A 22199-nucleotide genomic window follows, 5' to 3' on the forward strand; every position below is an offset into this window, starting at 1 on the left:
AAACCCTGAAATATGGGCCTTCCCTGGTGGTGCAGCAGTTGAGCCATTGGCTGTGAAGCCGCCCACAGCCTCTGCAGTGCCAGTTCGATCCCCAGCCCCCGACGAGGGTCCCACATGGCGCGCAGACCTCTCCTGCCGCACCCGCTGCTCCCCTCAACAGTGTACTTCATCCGTTTGCCTGTTCTGTTCCCTGCTCTGGCTCTGGTGAATTCTCTCACCCTCCCGTGCTCTGACTGTACCCAGTGCTTGTATAAATAAATAAATAAATCTTAAAAAAAATAAAATAAAAACCTGAAATATGATGTAATCTGGTACAGAATGTCAATAGACTGGTATAGCAGAGAAGCCAAAATATGTTTCCTCTATAAAATAACAAGGATACTCAACAAAATAAATGCAACCTCTTAAAAATACAAAGTTCATCTGGTTAAAAAAAAGGTGGGGGGAGTCAAAAACAAAGAGAAATCTAAAATTCAGAAACTGTACATGAGCATTCTGCAGTCCTGAAAGAGGCTGCCCAGTCCAGGTAACCAAGGAAAGAGAATCAAGGCTCTCCTGGGAAAAGGGATAGTTCTCAGGCCTGCAAGACTCAGAACTTTGAAGATCACCAGATAAAGACAAATGGCAAACAAAGTGCTACATCCTCAGTATTGTGGGGTATTTAAAAAGACAGAAAGAAATAGGGAGCAAGGAGAAGGGAAGAAAGGGAGGAAGTCAGGGAAACAAGGAGAGAGGGGAAGAAGTATTGAAGAACAAATGAGAGGGAGACTATAGACAGACAGGAACCAGCGTCACCAAAGAAAGAAAAGAAGATGGAGGGAAAAAAAGCAATCTTGTCCTGAGCCTGAGTATGAGGAAATACACAGTTTCCTCTGATATTTAAGTATTACAAGACTTACTTTATCAGGAAGTCCTAATGCAATAATTCATAGTTCTTGGCAAAAGCAAGAAATAAATCTCCTTTAAGGGACACACTGAAAGTTTAGAATTCCTAGTGATAAAGTAGAGCTAAAAATGAGGTAGCAATCCAAAATTGCAAAACAGGGCAAGACAACAACCAGAAGGAAAAATAAACCCAAGACACTCAGACCTACTGTAAAAATAAAATGTCTGCTTAAAATAACAGACACAAAGTTAACAACATAAGAAATGAGGAGAAATGTTCCATGAAAATAACTGAATAAACTGGCTGCAACTAAAAAAGAATCAGATCTATGAGCTAGTGACCACAAAAAAGGAAGTTAAGTTGAATTTGGAGAAGACAAATATTGCTAACCACCCAAACATCTATTTTCTCAATAGAATATTTAACAAAGTATATTATAGCTATAGTATGAAATATATTACAGCAAAGAAAATAAATGAAATATAGATACTGTAGCACTATACATACATCTTAAAGACAAAACGTTGAAAGTTGGCACATAAATCAGAATCCATAATTATTTGTTTAGATTGCATATATACATTCTGTAATGAAAAACAGTGAAATAAAAACAGTAAAAAACCATAAATAACCCAAACAGTATGGTTTCTGCTACATAGAAGGGAAGAGGTGCTGGAGCTCTGGAGAATGGGCTATATAATTACACGGCTTGACCTGGATGGGGATTTTGAGTTCTTGACTTATATTTTCTGGTAAACTTTATGTTATGCACTTTCCTATATAGTAAAATATGCAATACATATATAATAATTGCTACTTAAAACTTAATGAATGGACAAAGTGGTAGATGAAATAGGCTAAAAAAGAGAATGAATGAATGAATCACATTAGCACTGAGAAAATACAGAATTCATCATAGAGCAACAGAGACGTAAGGTATGGCAAGGAGACTATAAAACACCAAGGTACTATGTGACAGAGAAACAAGTTTCAAACAAAAATTTGCAAATGAGACAATGGAGAACAGGCACTTTAAAAATAAATGTTTCACTTAAAAATCACAAGTCTCCAGTAAGAAAGTTTGTAAATCTGTAGTTCAGTCTACCATAGTCAAACCACAGATTAAAGATAAAGTACTACCAATCAAGGTGATGGAAAATTACATAAAAAGATGGAAGTGATGACAGACTACTCAATAGCAACAAGGGAATAAAAACAACTGAATTATATCACTTTCATACGCTGAGAGAAAATAATTATAAGTCTAGAAAAGTTACACTGAAAACAGACAAAAATAATGTGCAAGACAGGACTATAGTGACCAGAGTTTAAATTCTATAAAGTCTATTTTTTTTTAAAGATTTATTTTTTATTTATACAAGCACTAGGTACAGTCAGAAGCACGGGAGGGTGAGAGAATTCACCAGAGCCAGAGCGGGGAACAGTGTAGGCAGAGTGATGAAATACACTGCTGAGGGGAGCAGCGGGTGGCAGGAGAGGTCTGTGCGCCATGTGGGACCCTCGCAGGCAGCCGGGGATCGAACCGGCGCTGCAGAGGTTGCAGGCAGCTTTGCAGCCCAGCGCTCAACTGCTGCACCACAGTTGAGACATTGATTATCTTATAGTTTGTTAAATCAAGAAAGTTAATGGGTAACCACTAAAGTAAAAAAAATAAATTCATAATCAAAATCAGAATAAAGAAAATGGAAACAACCTACTAAAACATAGGAAAGTTTTAAAAGATCAAAAAGACAGCAGATAGAAAAAAGACAACAGTAAATATTGAATATATCAATTTTTAGCTGCAAACTTTTTCATATTTTAAAATCTCTGAAATCGGACTGCATCTCATAATTCTTGAGAGCCTAAAGCTGCTGTCGACCACAAACGTGTAGGATGCAATGACTGCCTGCACAGGCACAAGGCCAGTCCTACCTGTCCATTCGTTTTCACTTCATGAGTATGTATATAGCTGCTATTATTACACTCTAAGTATGTCATTTACACTATTTTGGTAATGAAAAGAAAATTTGCCATATCAATAAAAAAATGAATTAACCAAGGGCCATAAATTGTTATTAGTGAAAAAAAAAAGTTTATAAAGATGTAATGCGACAAATGAGTGTTCTATGAGTTTTAAGTATTAGCCATAAAGTAGGCCCTTATTAACACAAAAAAGATTCAAGAGGAAGATTATTAAGTTTTAAGAAGATAATGGAGGCTCAACATACTTAATATAATGATATTATAATCAATGACATTTGGAAAAAACACTGCGCTAAAAATTGGGGCCTCCCGGATGGCGCAGCGGTTGAGCGCTGGGTTGTGAAGTTGCCCGCGGCCTCTGCGGCGCCGGTTCGATCCCCGGCTGCTCCCCGGCCACTGGAGGAGGGTCCCACATGGCGTGCAGACCTCTCCTGCCGCCCGCTGCTCCCCTCAGCAGTGCACTTCCGTCCTTCTGCCTGCTCTGCTCCCTACTCTGGCTCTGGTGAATTCTCTCACCCTCCCGCGCTTCTGACTGTACCCCGTGCTTGTATAAATAAATAAATAAATCTTTAAAAAAAAAAAAAAGTATACTTAATAAATTTAAAAAAAAAAAAACACTGTGCTAAAAATTATAATAAATTTGAATAGAATAAGGTCACCAGTTAAAGAAAAACTATAAGCTTCTTAAGTAAACAAGTACATAAATGTACACTCTTTGTGAAACACAATTTAAACCCAGCGATGCAGAGAAACAAATTAAAATGGCAGGAAATAAACTAGCCAAAACTAGTTGAAAGAAGGTGGGAAAACCATTTTCAAAATTAAATAAATTTATTATATTAAATTTTGTCCAACTGAATCATAAAAGTAATGATTTTATGAAAGACAAAACATAAACTTGAAACATCTGGTAATGTAATGTCAAAATATGTAAATCAAGCCCAGGAAAATTTCTGAATGTGATACCAAACAGCAAAGACAATTAAAAGCAAAACTACTAAGTGGGACTTGTCAAACATACAGACTTCTCTGCAGAGCAAAGGAAACCATCAACAAAATGAGGCAATCTATGGAACGGAAGAAAATCTTTCCAAAACAATTTTTGTGAAGCTGTTAATGTGCTTAATTTAATAAGCACCAATATCCTAAACATACAGGGAAATGACACAACTCAATAACACAATTTAAAAATGGACAAAAGACTTTAGAATAGACCTTTTTCTAAAGACCAATAGGTACAAGTACACAAAAAGGTGCTCACCAGGAAAATACAAATCATCACTATAATGAGATAGCACCCTACACTATTAGCAAGACTATTATCAAAAGGATAGGAGATAAATACCGGCAAGAATATAGAGAAAAGTGCATAATCATATCAACTGATGCAGAAAAGCACTGTTAAAATTCAATATTCATTCCCAGTATGAACTCTAAAAGTTACTACGGGAGAAGTTCCCCAACTTAGTAAAGAGAATCAATCAGAAACCTATAGCTAACATCATCCTATGTGATGAGAGGCTAAATGCTTTCTCCTTAAAACTGAGGTAACTCAAATGTGTCCATTTGCACTATTCCTATTTAACAAAGTACTGGAAGTCCTAGCCAATGCAATGAGTCATAACAAAATAAATGAAAGATATATACAGATTGGAAAGAAGAAATAAAGTGCCCTTTATTTACCAATGATATGACTATCTACAGAGAAAATCCCAAAGAATCTGCGCCCCCCAAAAAAATCTTAGCATAAGTGATTTTACCAAGATTATGGAATGTTAGGGCAACACACAAAAAAAATTTATTTCTAAATGCTGATTCCTATATAGAGAGAATATATATTTTTGTATTCTGATAACTAAAATTACAAAAGCAGTATTTTTAATAGCACCAAAAATTTAAAAAATGGGAAAAAAACCTGCATATATATATATATATATATATACACACACACCTAACAATATGATACAAGACAAATATGCTAAAAACTATGAAATGCTTATGAAAGTAAAGAACTGAAGAAATGGAGAGAAACATGAAGTAAAATAGTCAACATGTAAGAATGCCAATTTCCCTCAAATTAATCTACAGATTTACCTCAATATTAATTAAAATCAACAAGATTTTTTTCTATATAAATTGATTATAAAATGTATACAGAAAGGCAGGAAAGAACAAAGTTGAAGTAATCACACTACCCAAATATCATTCAATAGCAGGCATACCCATTTAATAAAATCTGACAATCAGAAGAAAAGAACCAAGGATATGCAGAACTCAGTTAAATATCAAAGATTTTATGCTAAGTGAAAATATCCAATCTCAGAAGATTACATACTGCATGGTTCCATTAACAGGAATTCTGTAAATTCTTAAAAAGACAAAGCTGTAGTGATGGAGAAAAGATCAGTAGTCACCAGTAAGGATGAAACTACAAAGGTATAAAATGAGGAAGATTTTAGGGATGGTGAATCAGTTTTGGTTGTGGTGGTGTGTGAAAATTCATAGAAATGTAAATAAACATATAAAGTCAACTTTTTCTCGATATTAAGGTTGTAATATTACTAGCAAAAAATATAAGTACATAATAATGCAAAGAATATGCTTAGTGACAAAATTATTTCTGAAAACTAAAACACAAAGTACAACTCGGGCAGAAAATGCAAAAAAAAAAAAAAAAAAACATGCTTCAAGAGGAAGGTGAATTTCAAATATAACTTGTATAGGAACTAGAAATAGAATGCAGGTAATAAAAAGTAAAACAGAATAAGCAACTTGACTTTGGTATTTCTTTCCAGTAATGAATTCCAAGACCACTACATATAAAATTTATACTTTTACCAAATCATCATTTTAATTTTTAAAATGATTTCATGTATAGCTAGGTAGAAAAAGCTTATTCTATAAGACTGGCAAGTCCCTTCCAAAAATAAGCTATTTCTTTCTAATTACATATTTAACTTTGTAGCTGATTAATGATTGTAGCACAATCAATTATCTTCAAACACTTTCTTGGAAGCTAGATATGTAGAATAGATTAACATAGGAATATTCAGGCTGAAACATGGAATGAATCCTTATCCTTTTCACCTGTACACCTGGAATCCTTAAGGGACCAGTTTGAAAACCTATTACTAATGATTTGTCATTTTGGAGTTTGGTTATAGTATCTCCACTAAGAATTTATAATAATGTCTTATTGCATGTCTGCTAGATATTCTCTTCTTTCTTTTTAAGTGGCATTCTGGCCATATTAAATTCTAGCATTATATTTACCATTGTATTAACGCCCTTGTTTAGCTCTCAATGATTTTCACTATGGAATGGAAAATATTAACCACAAATAAAAACTCTGCTTAATGTTTCACTCTTTGTTTACATGTGCATAAAAATCTTACTCTTTTTAAGTCTTTCTGTTTCATCATTTTAATTTTATCTCTTTCTGCAAATGATTATGAGATTTTTTTGTCAGTAGTATCCTTTGAGAGGATTTCAGACCATTTTTATCTAATGTAACCGGGAACTGTAGTGTAACACTGTAAACTTATAATATTGTTATTCTCCTGCACTTCTTTCACAACTTCCTTACTGTCACAGAAATGTAAATAAACATATAAAGTCCACTTTTTCTCTATATTAAGGTTGTAATATTACTAGCAAAAAATATAAGTACATAATAATGCAAAGAATATGCTTAGTGACAAAATTATTTCTGAAAACTAAAACACAAAGTACAACTGGGACAGAAAATGCAAAAAAAAAAAAAAAACACCAATAAGCTGTGATACACAGTATATATTTTAAAACAAGTTATTGCTTTCAATTCATTTTTCTATTTCTCAAATAGTATTAACATTTACATATCTTAATTCAGATGTTTTCATTATTATTACTACCTTCATTCTAAGTTTTCTAAGCTTGCTTGAGGGTTGATATGTAACAACTTTTTCAACTTTTAACCTTCTAATTCTTAACCATAGTTCATTAATCTACAATGGAATATAAAATGCATTATAAAATTCTACAAACTTAACTTCAAAGATCCCTAATTATTGAAGTCATGATGTATTTTTTCTGTTTTCCAAAGGTAATTTCTTTATATAAAGAATAAAGATGGGGCCTCCCTGGTGGCGCAACGGTTGAGCACTGGGTTGTGAAGCTGTTCGATCCCCGGCTGCCAGGTAAGGGTCCCACATGGCGTGCAGACCTCTCCTGCCACCCGCTGCTCCCCTCAGCAGTGTATTTCGTCAGTCTGCCTGCTCTGTTCCCTGCTCTGGCTCTGGTGAATCCTCTCACCCTCCCATGCTTCTGACTGTACCCAGTGCTTGTATAAATAAATAAATAAATCTTAAAAAAAAAAGAATAAAGATGAATTGCCATCTTTGAGTTATATTTATCATTCCTCGTTCATAGAAGGACCTGTCTTTATCAATGCAAAACTGAACAAGGTGCTGATTTACAGCTCCATTTCAAGTGAACATTCTAGCACACAAGGGATTTTGAAAAGAGTGAAACAAGTGGAAGTCTGATGGCCAAGGTCTGGCTTGAGTAAGGTGGATGTGGCAACACATCCCATCCAAGCTCCAATAATTTTTGACAGGTGATCATACTTGTGTGTGGTCTCGTGCTGTCATGATGAAACACAACTCCTTTATGATTAACCTGCTCTGGACATGTCTGGTTGATGGGTTCATTCAAACTGTCCAATTGCTAACAATACACATTTTGAATGGATTGCTTGGTTACTTGGTAGGAGGTCGAAAAACACAATACCTTTAAAATCCCACCACACTGAGAGCATAGACTTCTTCTGATGACTGTCTGCTTTCGATGTAGTTTGAGGCGAACCATCACATTGGGAACAAGACCTTTTTTTTTTTTGGTGGGACCCTCGCGGGCAGCAGGGGAACCAACCGGCACTGCAGAGGCTGTGGGCAGCCTCGCAGCCCAGCGCTCAACCGCTGAGCCACCAGGGGAGGCCCTGGGAACAAGACCTTTTGCGCACCACATTGTTGTAAACAGTCCCCTTTTCATCAGCAGCTATCGGTCATTTCAAAAAAGGACCATTTTCCTCATGTTCAGTGAGCACATTGTAGATGTTTATATGCACTGTCAAATGAACTTCTTTGTGTTCATGAGGAAACCAAATATCAAGTTTGCTTATGTATCCCAGCTTTTTCAGGTAGTTGTTAATTCTTTGATGATGTATGTTCAATGTTTCTGCAATCGCTCATGTCATTTAACATGGGTTTGACTCAGTCAATGCCTTTATTTTGTCATCATCAACCTTAGTGTACCTCCTTGACCAAGGAGCATTATTGAGATCAAAATCACCAGCACAGAATTTTGTGAACCATCACTGGCACAGATATTCCTATAGAGCATCGTAACCGCAAACTTTATGCCACTTTTCACAAGCTTGACAAATGTTCTTCCCTTTACGGAAGTAAAACAGTAAAATATGGCAAAAATGCAGTTGGTTTTCATTCTTCAACTTGTTGCAAAATCTTCAAATCTCAACCATGTTGCCTTTTTTTTTTTAGAATGAAGATAGAACTGTCAGTTGTCAAATGACTAGCAGTAACAAAGCTATGAATGACTCCAGTACTTTCTAAAAATGAACAAAAATGCAAAAATGGGTTATGACTTTTCTGACAACCCAGTATTATTCAACAGTTCTTACTCTCTATCATCAAATCTTATTATTATTTATATCTTGTCTCTTTCAATTATTTACCTTCAAGTCTATTTCATTCTTGTGGTACTCTATTATGAAACAACTTCAGATTTCCTAAACCTTCAAGTGTTTCCTTCTGTCACTTAAAAGATATTCAATTTGACTAGATTGTATACTAGAATGATAGTCATATTTTTCTTAGCTATCTATTTTCAGTCAGTGAATTAACAGCTGATGTAGTTCTTTACCTCACTTCCTGAAATGATACTGTCAATTCTAAGTTGAAAAATCCATTATGTAACCACGGTAGCCCCACCCTAACTTGCTGAAACAATTTGCTATATTCACACTTAAATGAGGTTCAGATTGAGTAAATATTTAAATATTTCTTGTACCCTCTCCATTTTGCAGGCCTCTACATTTTCACATGTTCTTATTATCTAAAGATGTATTACATGGGCCTCCCCGGTGGCGCAGCGGTTGAGCACTGGGTTGCAAAGCTGCCCACGGCCTCTGCAGCGCTGGTTCGATCCCCAGCTGCTCCCCGGCCACCAGAGGTGGGTCCCACATAGCGCGCAGACCCCTCCTGCCGCCCGCTGCTCCCCTCAGCAGTGTATTTCGGTCCTTTTGCCTGCTCTGCTCCCTGCTCTGGCTCTGGTGAATTCTCTCACCCTCCCGCGCTTCTGACTGTACCCAGTGCTTGTATAAATAAATAAATAGATACATCTTTAAAAAAAAAAGATGTATTACATAAAAAGATATTTGAACTGTTTTTTTCTTCTAGATGGTCTTTATGCCATTTTTCTATGACTTAGATGTGCTTTGCTTACTCATTAATAGTACAAATAATTCTTCGCTACACTTAGTCCATTCTTTCTTTAAAATTTCTATCCATGTTTCAGTATCTCTCACCACCATTTCCTCATACACTTTCAGGGTCAGAAGGAATTAAAAAGTTCTTTACCAAATAGAAATTTCATAATGCCATCTTTCTGCATAAAACTAATTTCACTCACACTTGTTCAAAGGCTTTCTGCTGGAATAGGAATTCTGATGTTAGAGAAGTCAATACAAATTTTCTTCTCCTTTCCATCGTAGCAACATTTACCTTTCTTCTCACTTTTTTTTTAAATTAATAATGTATCATTATTTTATGCCCTTGTTTGTTTCTCCACAATATAGAATTTTTCCACTCAGGTGTCATCTCACTTTTCTTGAAGTGTTTGTGTTGGGATTTTTTAATGTTTTTTACTACCTTTCCTTCTACCATCCTTCCAATAATTTGTACTAATACTCCATTCTCCAATGTAATACTCACATTTGACACTGCAGATGCAGTTGTAACACATAGTGATCTTTTAACGGAAAGAAAATCAAGTATATAATGAATAGCTTTTCTTCACATTCTCCAGAAAATGAAGTAACCCCATATCACCATAGGTGCTCAAAACATGTATTTGAATGTAGTATGTTCATACTTTCTTATTATGTATATACGTACTCAAAAGAAAAAAGTATTCTAGCATAACAACTAGCATTGCAATATCTAAGCTATTTTCCATTAATACTTAAAGATTTGCATCTACATAAAATACATTTTTTAAAGTTGTAGTTATTGAAGTAATTTTGATTTACATCACAGTATGTATCTTAGGGGTATAGGTTTATACCTCTACAATTGTATGTTACCTCACCACACCCACCACCAAAGCCCCGGTAATCCTCCATTAGAGCCTCCTCTCCCTTTTGCTCTCATAATTTTTTCACAAAATATTTTTTTCATAAACTCATCTATAGATATGAAATAAATCACCACTACTATGCAATAGTATTCTGAGGGAATTTATTTATTTTTTTTTAATATTTTTCTTTTTTTTTTTTTAAGATTTATTTATTTATAAAAGCACTGGGTACAGTCAGAAGCGCAGGAAGGTGAGAGAATTCACCAGAGCCAGAGCAGGGAACAGAACAGGCAGACTGACAAAACACACTGCTGGTCAAGAATAATTCAGCATTTGTAAAAATTTCTATTTTTACATGATGTTTATTGAAATTGATCACAGGTTTTTAAAGAGAACTCTTCTGATTTTCCTGCTGTTTACTAGATTCAAACAAATTTATAAACCCCCTATAAACTAGAATAATTTTTTAAAAAGCAGAAAAATATAAATTTTTCTCATCAGTTGGTATGTATCATTGGTTGATTCTTCTCACTTATTCCCATAAAAATATTGTTTGACCTAAGGTATAGAATGTTTTAACATATTTTCTAGTTTCTTAACATTACATATATGTAATATAAATCAGATATTCTTTCACAGATTTTTAGAACTCAAAAACATATAACTAGTACTCTACATCTTGAGTTGTCAGTCTGAATGAAAATGACACCATTATCAGCATCATCACTAACCAACTTCTTAAATTAGTTATCACTATTATCAATTAGATATTTCACTGTAATTTTATAAATGAGCTTATCATAATCATTTGTCACTATTTTTTCTGGCTAGCAATAAGTTCATAGTATCATTTGTTGGAGGACATCAACCCATAGAGCAGAGACCAGGATTCAAATGTAGACAGAGACAATTGCTCAAACTATGGCATGAAGGCAAATTACTTAACCTCCCTGGGTCTCTACATCTTCTGTATGAAGTTGTTGGGAAGATTAAATAATGCATATAATGCATTTAGCACATGGCTTGGCACACAGTCCCTGAAAGATTTTAGTAAATGATGTGATGATGATGATAATGGATTTCCTTAAAAAAGATTTCAAGAACTATCCCTAGCAGGTAGCACATGCCACACACACACACACACACACACACACACACACACACACACACCCTAATACTCTTTACTGGAGACTCACTCTCTTTTAATTTTTTGTGCTCTATGTTCATGGCCTCTTCAGTGAGGTTTTGGTAACATTACCTCTAAGAATTTCATTAGGTGTCACTCAGAACACCTACAATGGAAACTATGCCTCTTTCACAAGTTGCAGCTTCAGATTGCTCTTGCTTGAAATAAATTTGCGGGAAGCTGCCTTTACTCCACACTAAGCACGGGAAAGAAAAATGGCCAGTGTCTCTGGGGAATAATTAACAAAAGACAGTTTGTTTCATCTTCATGATAAAATACAGCATCCCTATTAAAAGGCAAATTCATCATTTCCAAAAGTTAAATAGAATGACACTATAAAAGTAATTCCAGCTGATTAAATTTAGGGTTCTGGAAAAAAATTTAATTCATGAATATACTCTGAATCTTTCATTTGATTTTAAAATGTATAAATGTTCATTTAACTTTGAGCCCTTGCCTCTCAGTGTTCTATTCTGAGCTAGTCAAACAAGTGGTAGCAGGCATGCTGGGTTCAATAATACTGCCTCTCATATTTAAATACTCTTTCACTTGGATTGCAAATTAAAGACTGTCTCCTGAACACTGACACATTTTCAGGGATTGATTCTGCAAAATGTGTTGATTTTTCCTACACTGTTTTGCCTGTATGTGTGTCAACTTTGGCCTTCTTTACAGTACTGCTGTCTCTTTAAAGCCATTGTCTGCCTGACAGAAAAATGTACATTAAACCTCATGACTAATTACACACAGAAAATTTCTTATTTCAAATATAAAATACCTATACCGGGAAACCATGACAAAAGCTTCTGACTCTGTACAAAACTCTTAACCAGAGTTCATTCATCTAGATTAAAAAACATTCCAATAATCTACTTGCTGTTACAGTTGTATTTATAGTCTTTGAAAAGTAGACTGATGCATGTTATATGCCTAAAAGTTAATCTATTTAACAGGGAAACCACCCATTTCTCCACAGGAGTTTACACTAGCTATTAGGTTAACTTTAGTTAACTGCTATTTAGTAGACTGCTTTATTCTACACATAAAACTGTTTATCAGTACAATGTCCATTTTTATACTCTCCTTAACAATGCATTAGCAAAGTAGATTCCCAATAAATCCTACAAACTATGGTAAGTACATAACTTCTTGTACTTCAAAAATATGCTTGAAAAGAGAAGGAACAGATACCACTCTACCCGGAAAGTTTCCCAAATGTACAAAATAGCATCTCTAAATCAAAGCATGTAATGAGTCACCCACTTATAATGTACAAGAGCATGAACTTCCATCTCTGACAACCTACTTGCTGGGAAATTTTATTTTTAACAAATCATTGTTTTAAAACTATCATATGAAAGAGCTTGTTTAGGCACTCTGAAAGAATATCTGCAAGGAGTGTATATCTAGTTGGGAAAGTGTATATGATTGTGATAGTATTATATATAAACAGTAATCACACGAAATAAGAGAAGCACTGGGAGAGAGTACATTATGGGAACAAAGAGAGGAAAATTGTGCATACTTCCTGCTTTCCTCTTTAGCATGTCAGAATTTTCATAAGGACTACGAGACACCATTTGTTTTTGCAAATGATCCCAGCAACAGACAAGCCGAGCTTCTAGTCTACCAAATCTAGGTACTCAGCCTGGTTTGGCTTTTGCTTCTTTTTTGTCAAACCAACTCTCTTCTTCCTCTAGTTTTTGTTCATCTCATATAGTTACCAAGTGCAGTAAATGCATCACATGCCATCACACTATTTTGGGAAACTCTGCAATGCCTACCAGTGTACCAACTGGCTAGTTCCACCCTGGATATGAAATTTTAGTTGCCTGAAAATGTCTCAGAATGGGAAGGTAGGGTAGGAAATAGCCACACTACTCTTCTAAATGGTCACAATACCTAAGCACAGCAAGTTGGTTTAAGGTCTGCATATGAGCCAAGCTTAGAATTTCATTGCCTTTGTTGGCTCATGTCACTTCTTTAATTAATGTCACTTTCTCTGGTTTAATATCAGAGCAAGTGACAAGAGTGCTTCTGGATGAATTGTGTTTTCCGAGGACTGTATGGCATACTCTCCTGCAGTCTGACAGAGGGACGTGCCAGTTTTACTTGGCAGTTACAATGCACCAGCTTTAGTTTTAGTAGTTTAATTTGTGGCAGTTATATGTTTTGAATACGTTGAAGTATTCACAATGGTCTCATGGAATCTGTTCCATAGATAAAGTTTACACAGTGGAAAAGAAAAAGCAATGGCTATAACGTGATTAGGAAAAGCTCCTCTTGGCCACAGCTGGTCTTAGAGGCATTCCTATAAATTTAAGGGCATTTAGGGGATACGATTAAAGTGATCACAAAACTGATGCCCCCCCCTTTTTTTTGCCCAGTCTGTAGTTGGTGTGAGACGATCATAAGGAATATGATATTTAGAACTCAATTTTATGCCATATCCATTATTCAAGAAGTGAAGTGTATATACATGATAGACATGCAATGAAATAAATGTTAGAATAGGAGGCTTTGTTACCAACTTAGGCATTAAGATGGTTCTAACATTTTGGTAAACTAAGTTTTTATTGATATAAAATTCAGAAGGGTTTCTGCACTGAGGAGAAAGGACTAAACTTTTTGCTTTGGTTTGGAAAGATCTTTCTTTTTCAGGCTGAAGTATTCTGAAGGTTTTTAACTTGGAATTTTTCCGTCGTCTCCTTTATACACTTTTGTGAAGCCTCATCAGCGCATGGTGAGAGCTGCCACCAAGGAGTTCTTCCAAACTTTGCCTGCCCTTTCTAAATTTAGGGTTCTTCATTGCAGCAGGTTGAAGATCTGGCTTTGATTGCACCTGGCACTGCTGGAGAATAGAAATATTCATCTCCACTGAATGCATGCTGCTTAAGTGCTGGAGGCTCTTGCAGGATAGGAACTCTCACTGGAAACTTCATTACAATACTCTCCCTTCCCTACATGAAGTAGTAATTCTCATTCACCAAAGATAGAATTTTGCCTGACACAGCCACAGGAGCTCCTGTTTGACTTTCAAAATTAATCAGCCACTAAGCTGGAGTAGAAATGGCATGTCCTTTAACCTTAAGCACAAAAAGCTCTCAACAGACTGCAGTTTTTATATCCCTGGATGTAAGTTTGGGCCCCTGATACTTAAACTTGATGCACATACTGGGTTTCTGGCATGCTTGTGCCCATACCCATCTGCTATCCTGGCACTATGCCCGTTTAGAAGGTGTGATGCCAGTTTCAATAGGGCATAGGTGCCAATCAAAGATGGGTTTGGAGGGGCAGCATGCAGAACGCAGCAAAAGTCAGTCCTTCTGCCAGAAGACCCTCCTGTTATCATATAATGCCAATGAAGGGCCACATGCTTCATTGCTTAGGATCACATTGCATCTGTAGATGTTTCTGGCCTTCAATGGATATCTTTCTACAGAATATTTTTCTTCAAGTATACTTTGTATAACAAAGTACACTTTCCTAAAGTTTAATGTTGGACATGTTAAAGAAGTCCACTTAACTAAGGCCTTCATTTTAAAAGCAACAGGAAATCTTCACAAATATCTTGAAAAATTGCTGAGTGTTCTGACTTTTTTCCTAAAATAACCTTTCACGTAAAATACTGTATAATGCACTTAGTCCATGGAATGGAGTTATAGGGCACATTCTATAGAAGTACTAATTGTAAAACCAGGTACTAAGCACTATAAAATCCATTGGTATTTTTGTATAATTAAGAGTGAGTCATGGAAACATTTTCATTACCAATATAGCTAATTTCTAGTGAATCATCTCATTTAGAGCTTTAAAGTGTCCTCATTTTCCATTTTCTTCTCATTTATTTTATGTATTTATTATATAACACATATTTATATTTATTATTTTATATATATTATTTATATTTTTTCCTGTGTCCTAGAAGAAGGGCCATAAGGTCTCCAATTATTCCTCTTCTTATCTGAAGGAAAAAACCCTAAAATACTTCAGAAGCAAAAGTAAACCCCCAATTCATAAGGGAACCAGAAGCTCTCAAAGCTGAGAATTCTTTTATTATGTCGCTATAGAGGTAAATTCATTTCATAAATTTCCTTATAGCAATAGGTTTCAAATTAAAACACCTTGACTACTGTAAATAGTTACAAGACAGCAATAAGTGCACTGAAAATCAGAGTTTTTGTAAATCCCCATTTAAGCTAAACAATTGGAGAATAAAACGTAGAAAATGAAGAACCACAACATAATGTATTTTTAAAGACAGACTACTGGGGGAAAAAATGAAAAAGACAACCAAAGGCAAAGTCACAGACGATCTCCAAGCTTTCGTAAATACTTAGATTTTTCAAATGCTAGATAAATGAACACTGCTCATTCTTTAAAAATTCAAAATTAATGGGGCCTCCCCGGTGGTGCAGCAGTTGAGCGCTGGGTTGTGAAGCTGCCTGCAGCCCCTGAAGTGCCAGTTCGATCCCCGGCCGCGAGGCGAGGGTCCCACATGGCACGCAGACCTCTCCTGCCGCCCGCTGCTTCCTTCAGCAGTGTGTTTCATCAGTCTGCCTGTTCTGCTCCCCGCTTTGTCTCTGATGAATTCTCTCACCCTCCCGCACTTCTGACTGTACCCAGTGCTTGTAAAAATAAATAAATCTTTAAAAAAAAATTCAAAATTAATAGTCTACAATGACACATACAACATTAAAGTGCATCTTCTACGGAGTTTTATTTGTGGGTCCAACAGATGAATTCACAAAATTCCAAGTGATCCCATCTCCCTTTCAGATTAAATCACCTATTATCTATCTACATCTACATCTGGAAATTAATGTATCATATATACTATAGTTTCTAGTATGTTATCCTTATTTTCATATTTATTCTCTTCGCCTCCAAAGTATCATTTATAAAATTTCATAGTGACAAATGTCATGACACCATAATGTCGCATAATAACAGGTCTTCTCCATAAAACACTGCCAAAATAACATTTAATACAGCAATGTAATGAAGCAAGATGAGTTCCAAGAATTCCACTTTGTTGTTAGCATTCTTTTTAGGCTCTTCTGAACACTCTGCTCATACCTTAAAAATCAATCCATGACACCTGACTAAAAAGTAAAAGTTACACATGCATCAGATTATATAATCTGCTTTTTATTTTTGCATCAAAGAACCGGGGTGTAGGTCAGAGGTGCGGGGGTGTGAGAAGATTCAGCAGAGACAGAATGGGGAGCAGAATATGTGGATTTTACTGAAATACACTGCTGAGGAGAGCAGCGGGTGAGACAGGAGAGGTCTGCTGCGTCATATGTGGGTTAGCTCGCTGGCTGGGGATGGAACTCAGGCCACTGATATCCCTGAGACTTAACCCCTAGTCCACCAGAGAGGCCCTTCATAATCTTTTGTATTTCTTCATAAATAGATGTTTATTTCCTCATCAGTAGAACAAGTTAAACTTTAATAAATTCTAGAACTCTTAGTCATTCTACACCTCCCCCCACCAACCAACTTCTCTGTTTCTAAAAAGAGAAGAAAACAAAAAACAAAAAACTTGAGACTTTGAAAGGGTAAGCCAAAAAATGTATGCCAGTCACCTGGATGGAATCTAAACATTTATTCCTGGATAAATGGTTGGATCTTAAGGCTTCACCACAGTTAATTTTATTTATAGTAATGTGTTTCTCTTTATAAAACATAATGCTATCAACTTACTGTCAATATAATAATATTCTTGTAAATAATGTTACAATAGTTAACTTGTCTTTATAATTAAGGTCCATCTGTAAGATTACAGACTGGATTAAAGCTAATTTAATTATATAATCTATAATTATGGAAAAGACTAAAACTAACTTACTTGGGTTAAGTATCCCAACCTCAGTCTGAATCTCTCTCAGGCAAGTAGCTGTTAAATATCTATTCTGGCCTTGATGTTCCAATGATGCTAAATGGTCATCACTGTGTCCAACCTCAAAAACCTAAATTTCCAGAGATAAATCATTTCTATTTTACTCATCTGATAAACCTCTAATGGACTTTGGTTGAAGTTTATTACCTATAATTTTATTTTTCTGGATATGGCTAACTTCTGAAGCCTAAAGTCTCTCCCATCTGAAGCAGATAAGACACAGCTCAGATGGGAACTTATCACTATGTCATCATGGCTACTATTGTCAATTTTAGAGGAAAAAACCAATATAGGTCAGTGAGCAAAATGTCATGGTCTCCACAGACATTCTCTATGTTCTTATTTTACCCCTTTAGCAGCTCAGTCTATTGTGACCCATGGCAGGATCAAGTGGAAAATCCCTCCAGCAGACATCTATGTCTCTATCTTGATCCACTGTCACACCAGACTCTAAGCCTAGAGGCCAATGATCACTGAGAAAGGAAAATTTTAAATAAATAAAATTTAAGTGCTTACCAAGTTCTTTAAATACATTATCTCATTCAATTCTCACAATTATTGTTATTCCTATTATATAGGACAGAAACAAAGACTTATGAGTAGGTGAAAGTTAGTCCATTTTTAAGTGCCTCAGTCAGGCCAGAAATGAACCCAGATTTGCCTAACACCAAAGCTCACATGCATATTCACGTGATTCTCCTGTGGTCTGCGTGGCTCTGTATTACATGTAGCCCTAGAGTAGAAATCAAACACTTGGCGCTCTCTCTCCTTCCCTGAGTTTTAAAAACTTTTTCACCTACTTGAAACTAAAAAAGACAGCAGTTTTCCCCATCCACAAACCAGCTTCCTTTCTTCCTTTTTCCCTTCCCTTTTCATACACAAAGAAAGAACCTAGGCTTTGTTCTTGTAGTCAGACTTTTCTTTTCCCTCGTAACTATTTCTATTAATGCTACAGGCACATTATTTCTCCAAGTCAAGAGCAAACACCAAACTTCTCTCACCATCCCCTTTACTATAAGTGACTGATTATTGAAAGGCCTTGGCCATTGATCTCAAAGCTAGAGGACTGCTGTAGTATACAATGAGTTAAACACAGTGGTTAGTTTCTACTCAGCCTTAGACAACAAATGCTGACACAGTGTCTACTAAAATAGTGCATCTAGAAAGTCTACCTGGAAAGAATGTAACTGGAAATAAAAGTAACAAAGAAAATTTGAATTGACCTGCTTCTTCAATTATATACAGAAAGTGATGAGAACCATGGCAAATCACAAAATCATGATGAGATTCACAGATTTGCTTAGCTAGCTTTGAAAATAATCAGCAAAAACAAAATTAAATGAAGCCATTGCTGATGGAATTTCACTAAAGAGCTGATTCTATTATTTATTAATTCTACTTCTGGTGGAACCATGGCATTTGGAACACACAGCTTTATTACATATTCTGAAATATGGGGACTTTTCCTCAAAATAGCTAAACATTTCCTTAAGTCTTTCACCAATGATGTGCACTTGCTAATACTCCCAGTATCCAGGTTCTGAAATTCAGATAGCAGGGGATACTGCCTAACATATGGAACCTTGAAAGCTGTTGTAAAACAAATATTGTTTTGGCAATGAAAAAAAGAGTAAAAATGTGGCACACACTTAGAGGGAAAGAGGCAAGGATTTTTCTGCATTTGAATAGAGACAAAAAAAAAATCATATCCCTGAGTAAGTAAATTCCTTTTCACAACAGGAGCCACACAAGTAGTGAGTATGTGTAAACTTATATGTAAATATACATCTGTGTATATGTATATAGACATACTTAATTTTAAACATGCACTTAAACTATACTTTAAAAAGGAGTAAGATTGTGGACCTCCCTGGTGGCGCAGGCGGTTGAGTGCAGCGCTGTGAAGCTGTTCGCAGCCTCTGCAGTGCCCGTTTGAACCCCACCGGCCTCGGAGCAACCCACATGGCGAAGCAGACCTCTCCTGTCTCGCCCGCTGCTCCCCTCAGCAGTGTATTTCAGTAGATCTGCCTGCTCTCCCCACTGTCTCTGGTGAATCCTCTCATACTCCCACGTGTCAGGCCTGTACCCTGGCTCTTATATAAATAAAATAAATCTTTAAAAAAAAAAAAAAAGGAGTAAGATTGTAATCGCATTTTCTCCCTAGCTCTTTGAAACTGCTCAAATAATTCAAACATTAAAAAATGAAAAGTGTAATAAGTTGTGATATCTAAGGCTATTTTAGTCACATCAAAAATAATCTATTCAACTCCTTTTATGACTGAGTAATGACTATTTACTACAGATTGCAACTCTTTGCTATAATGGAGATTCATTAACTCAGGAACTCAAGTATCAACCAACATTTATTCTACAGTTAATTCTATTATCTGTACTCTCTGTAAGTACACGGAGAGCCTTCATTTGCATCATACAACACAATAGCCACTAGCCATATGAAGGTATTGAGCCCTTAGAATATGACCAGATGCATCCTGGATTTTAAAAATATTTCATTTTTAAGATTATTGGTAATATTGAAATGATATTTTAGATATGTTGAATTAAATAGTATAGATCATTGAGAAAGGTTTTCACCCATTTGATTTTACACTTTTTAGGTGTGGCACCTAAAAAAACTTTAAAATTATATATATGGCAGATTTTTCTTTTTATTATTAACTTACTGCATTTCCATTGAATTGTGCTGTTACTCAACCTAGCATACACAGAATCATAGTATTTTCCAAGCAAGTTCAAACCTCTTAAATGGGAAAAGTATTCTTTATTTAGCCAATATGATGTCTGTGTGTTATCTTTCCAACTACATTAGACACTGAGGTGATTAATGAGTAGTTACTATATGTCTGAAATTTCATTCATTCCTTCAAAACTACAATCTTACTTTTATCAGAAAAGTCAGAATATGCCATCTTCAAATATGCCTCTTTGGCATAAAGATTATTTTGAGTTGAAGGCACTTGAAAAACAATAAATGCAAGGACAGGTTTTCTCTGAACTTTTTTTTTTTTTTTTTTGCCTAAAGAGATACTCCCCCAAAACCTCAATTTATTTTTTTTTTTGAGTTTTAAATGCTTTAATGCCCTAAATTGTTTCTACATACTTCTTTTTTTTTTAATTCTATATGTTTTTACATCATTTTTCATTTTTGTATAATGTATGCATTTTCATCTTGGTTATAGTCCCCACACAATTACTACCCCCGTGTTTTGATCCTACTCCCTCCTCCGGCCCCCCACAGTGTGTAGTGTGTCTATAGTTTATAATTGCTTGTTGATTTTGATTTTTACTTTATTATAAATTGTCTATTTCCTGGTCCCTTTTTTAGGTTTTCTAAATTCCTACTATGAGTGAGACCATCCGGTATTTTTCTTTTTCTTTCTGGCTTATTTTGCTGAGCATGATCCCTTCCAGCTCCATCCATATTGCTGCAAATGGCATGAGTTTATCTTTTTTGATTGTTGAGTAATATTCCACTGTGTATATATACCACATCGTCTTAATCCAGTCATCTATTTTGGGGCATTTGGGTTGTTTCCATAGCTTAGCTATCGTAAATAGTGTTGCTATAAACATAAGGGTGTAGGTGCCCTTTGGAATTAATGTTTCTGTGTCCTCTGGGTAAATACCTAGGAGAGGAATTGCTGGATCATATGGAAGCTCTATGTTTAGCAGGTCCAGAAATCTCCACACAGCTCTCCATAGTGGTTGGACCAGTTTGCACTCCCACCAGCAGTGCAGGAGAATTCCTTTTTCTCCACATCCTCGCCAACATTTGTTGCTGCTAGCAAAACCTCAATTTTTATAAATCTCCTCTAGGGGAGTGTTATTAACCAGGAAAGACTGACTTTTATGACAGAAGAGATGAGAAGTTGAACACCACTCCCAGACAAACTTACTCACAAACTAGTACATTCCCCATCTGTTCTTTAAGGGTACATCATTTATCTTTCCTAAAATTCATTTCCTCTCTCTAAAATTCATTTAATTCATTTAAGTAGCCTATACTTTCTCATCCCTATTCCTTTATTAAGAAGATATATAAGCTCGCAAATCTCACTACTTTTTGGGGCATTCACTTTTTTCCATGTGATGATCCCATGCACATATTAAAAATTAATGTGTATATCTTTTCTCCTATTAATATTCCTGTTGTCAGTTTTTTTAATAACTGAACTATCTAACCTAAAAGAGTAGAGGGAAAGTCTTTCCTCTGCTACAGTTCAAAAAGTTTAATGAGGAACCCAAGATTTCCCCAATGGAGGTTTTTTTGTTTTAAATTTTCTTTTCATTTAGATATTTTTTACATCATTGTTCATTTTTAAACAATGTTTGCTTCCTCCCCCTCCTTCAGGAGTAGTCCCCATGGAAGTTCCTTCACCAAAGCACCTGTGCATCATGACTTCAGTCCCCTGTGCTCCTTCCTCCCTTGCTCCCTCTGATCCCTCTCCCTCTTCCTCCTCTGCAGATGTCTCTGGTTTATAATTGTTTTTGTTGGTCTTTTACCACATTGTTACTCCTACAAAAACAGCCAATACATTTAGGAGTACTAATCCTTCAGGGGACTTTTTTTTTAATCTTATATTTATCTTTTGTCACTCATTAAATCTAGTCTTATAATGGACACCGTCTGATCATTCCACTACAGGCTTGCAGTGGCCTTGGACGATCCTTTGAAAGTCAATGTAATTTTTAAATTTTAGATGTAGTGTTACAGGACAGTGGACCAGAGCTCCCCACCTGTACCAAAGACCACAAAAAATAAGTCTGAGTGTCTATTTTCTGAATTATCACAAGAATGGCACATAACTACATATACTCTTGAATTACTGGAGTAATGCAGTAGATGCCATGTGGTATTA

General features: G+C 35.7%; 1 protein-coding gene across 1 annotated transcript in view; it reads right to left on the reverse strand.

The window, feature by feature from the left end:
* The window catches only part of VRK2 (VRK serine/threonine kinase 2), a gene marked incomplete at both ends in the record, with an annotated part of 102968 nt that overhangs the window by 80223 nt on the left and 546 nt on the right, over positions 1 to 22199 (reverse strand). The gene's annotated exons all lie outside the window — the stretch shown is intronic.

The sequence above is a fragment of the Talpa europaea genome, assembly GCF_964194135.1.
Source record: "Talpa europaea genome assembly, chromosome: 6".
Taxonomy (NCBI): Eukaryota; Metazoa; Chordata; class Mammalia; order Eulipotyphla; family Talpidae; genus Talpa; species Talpa europaea.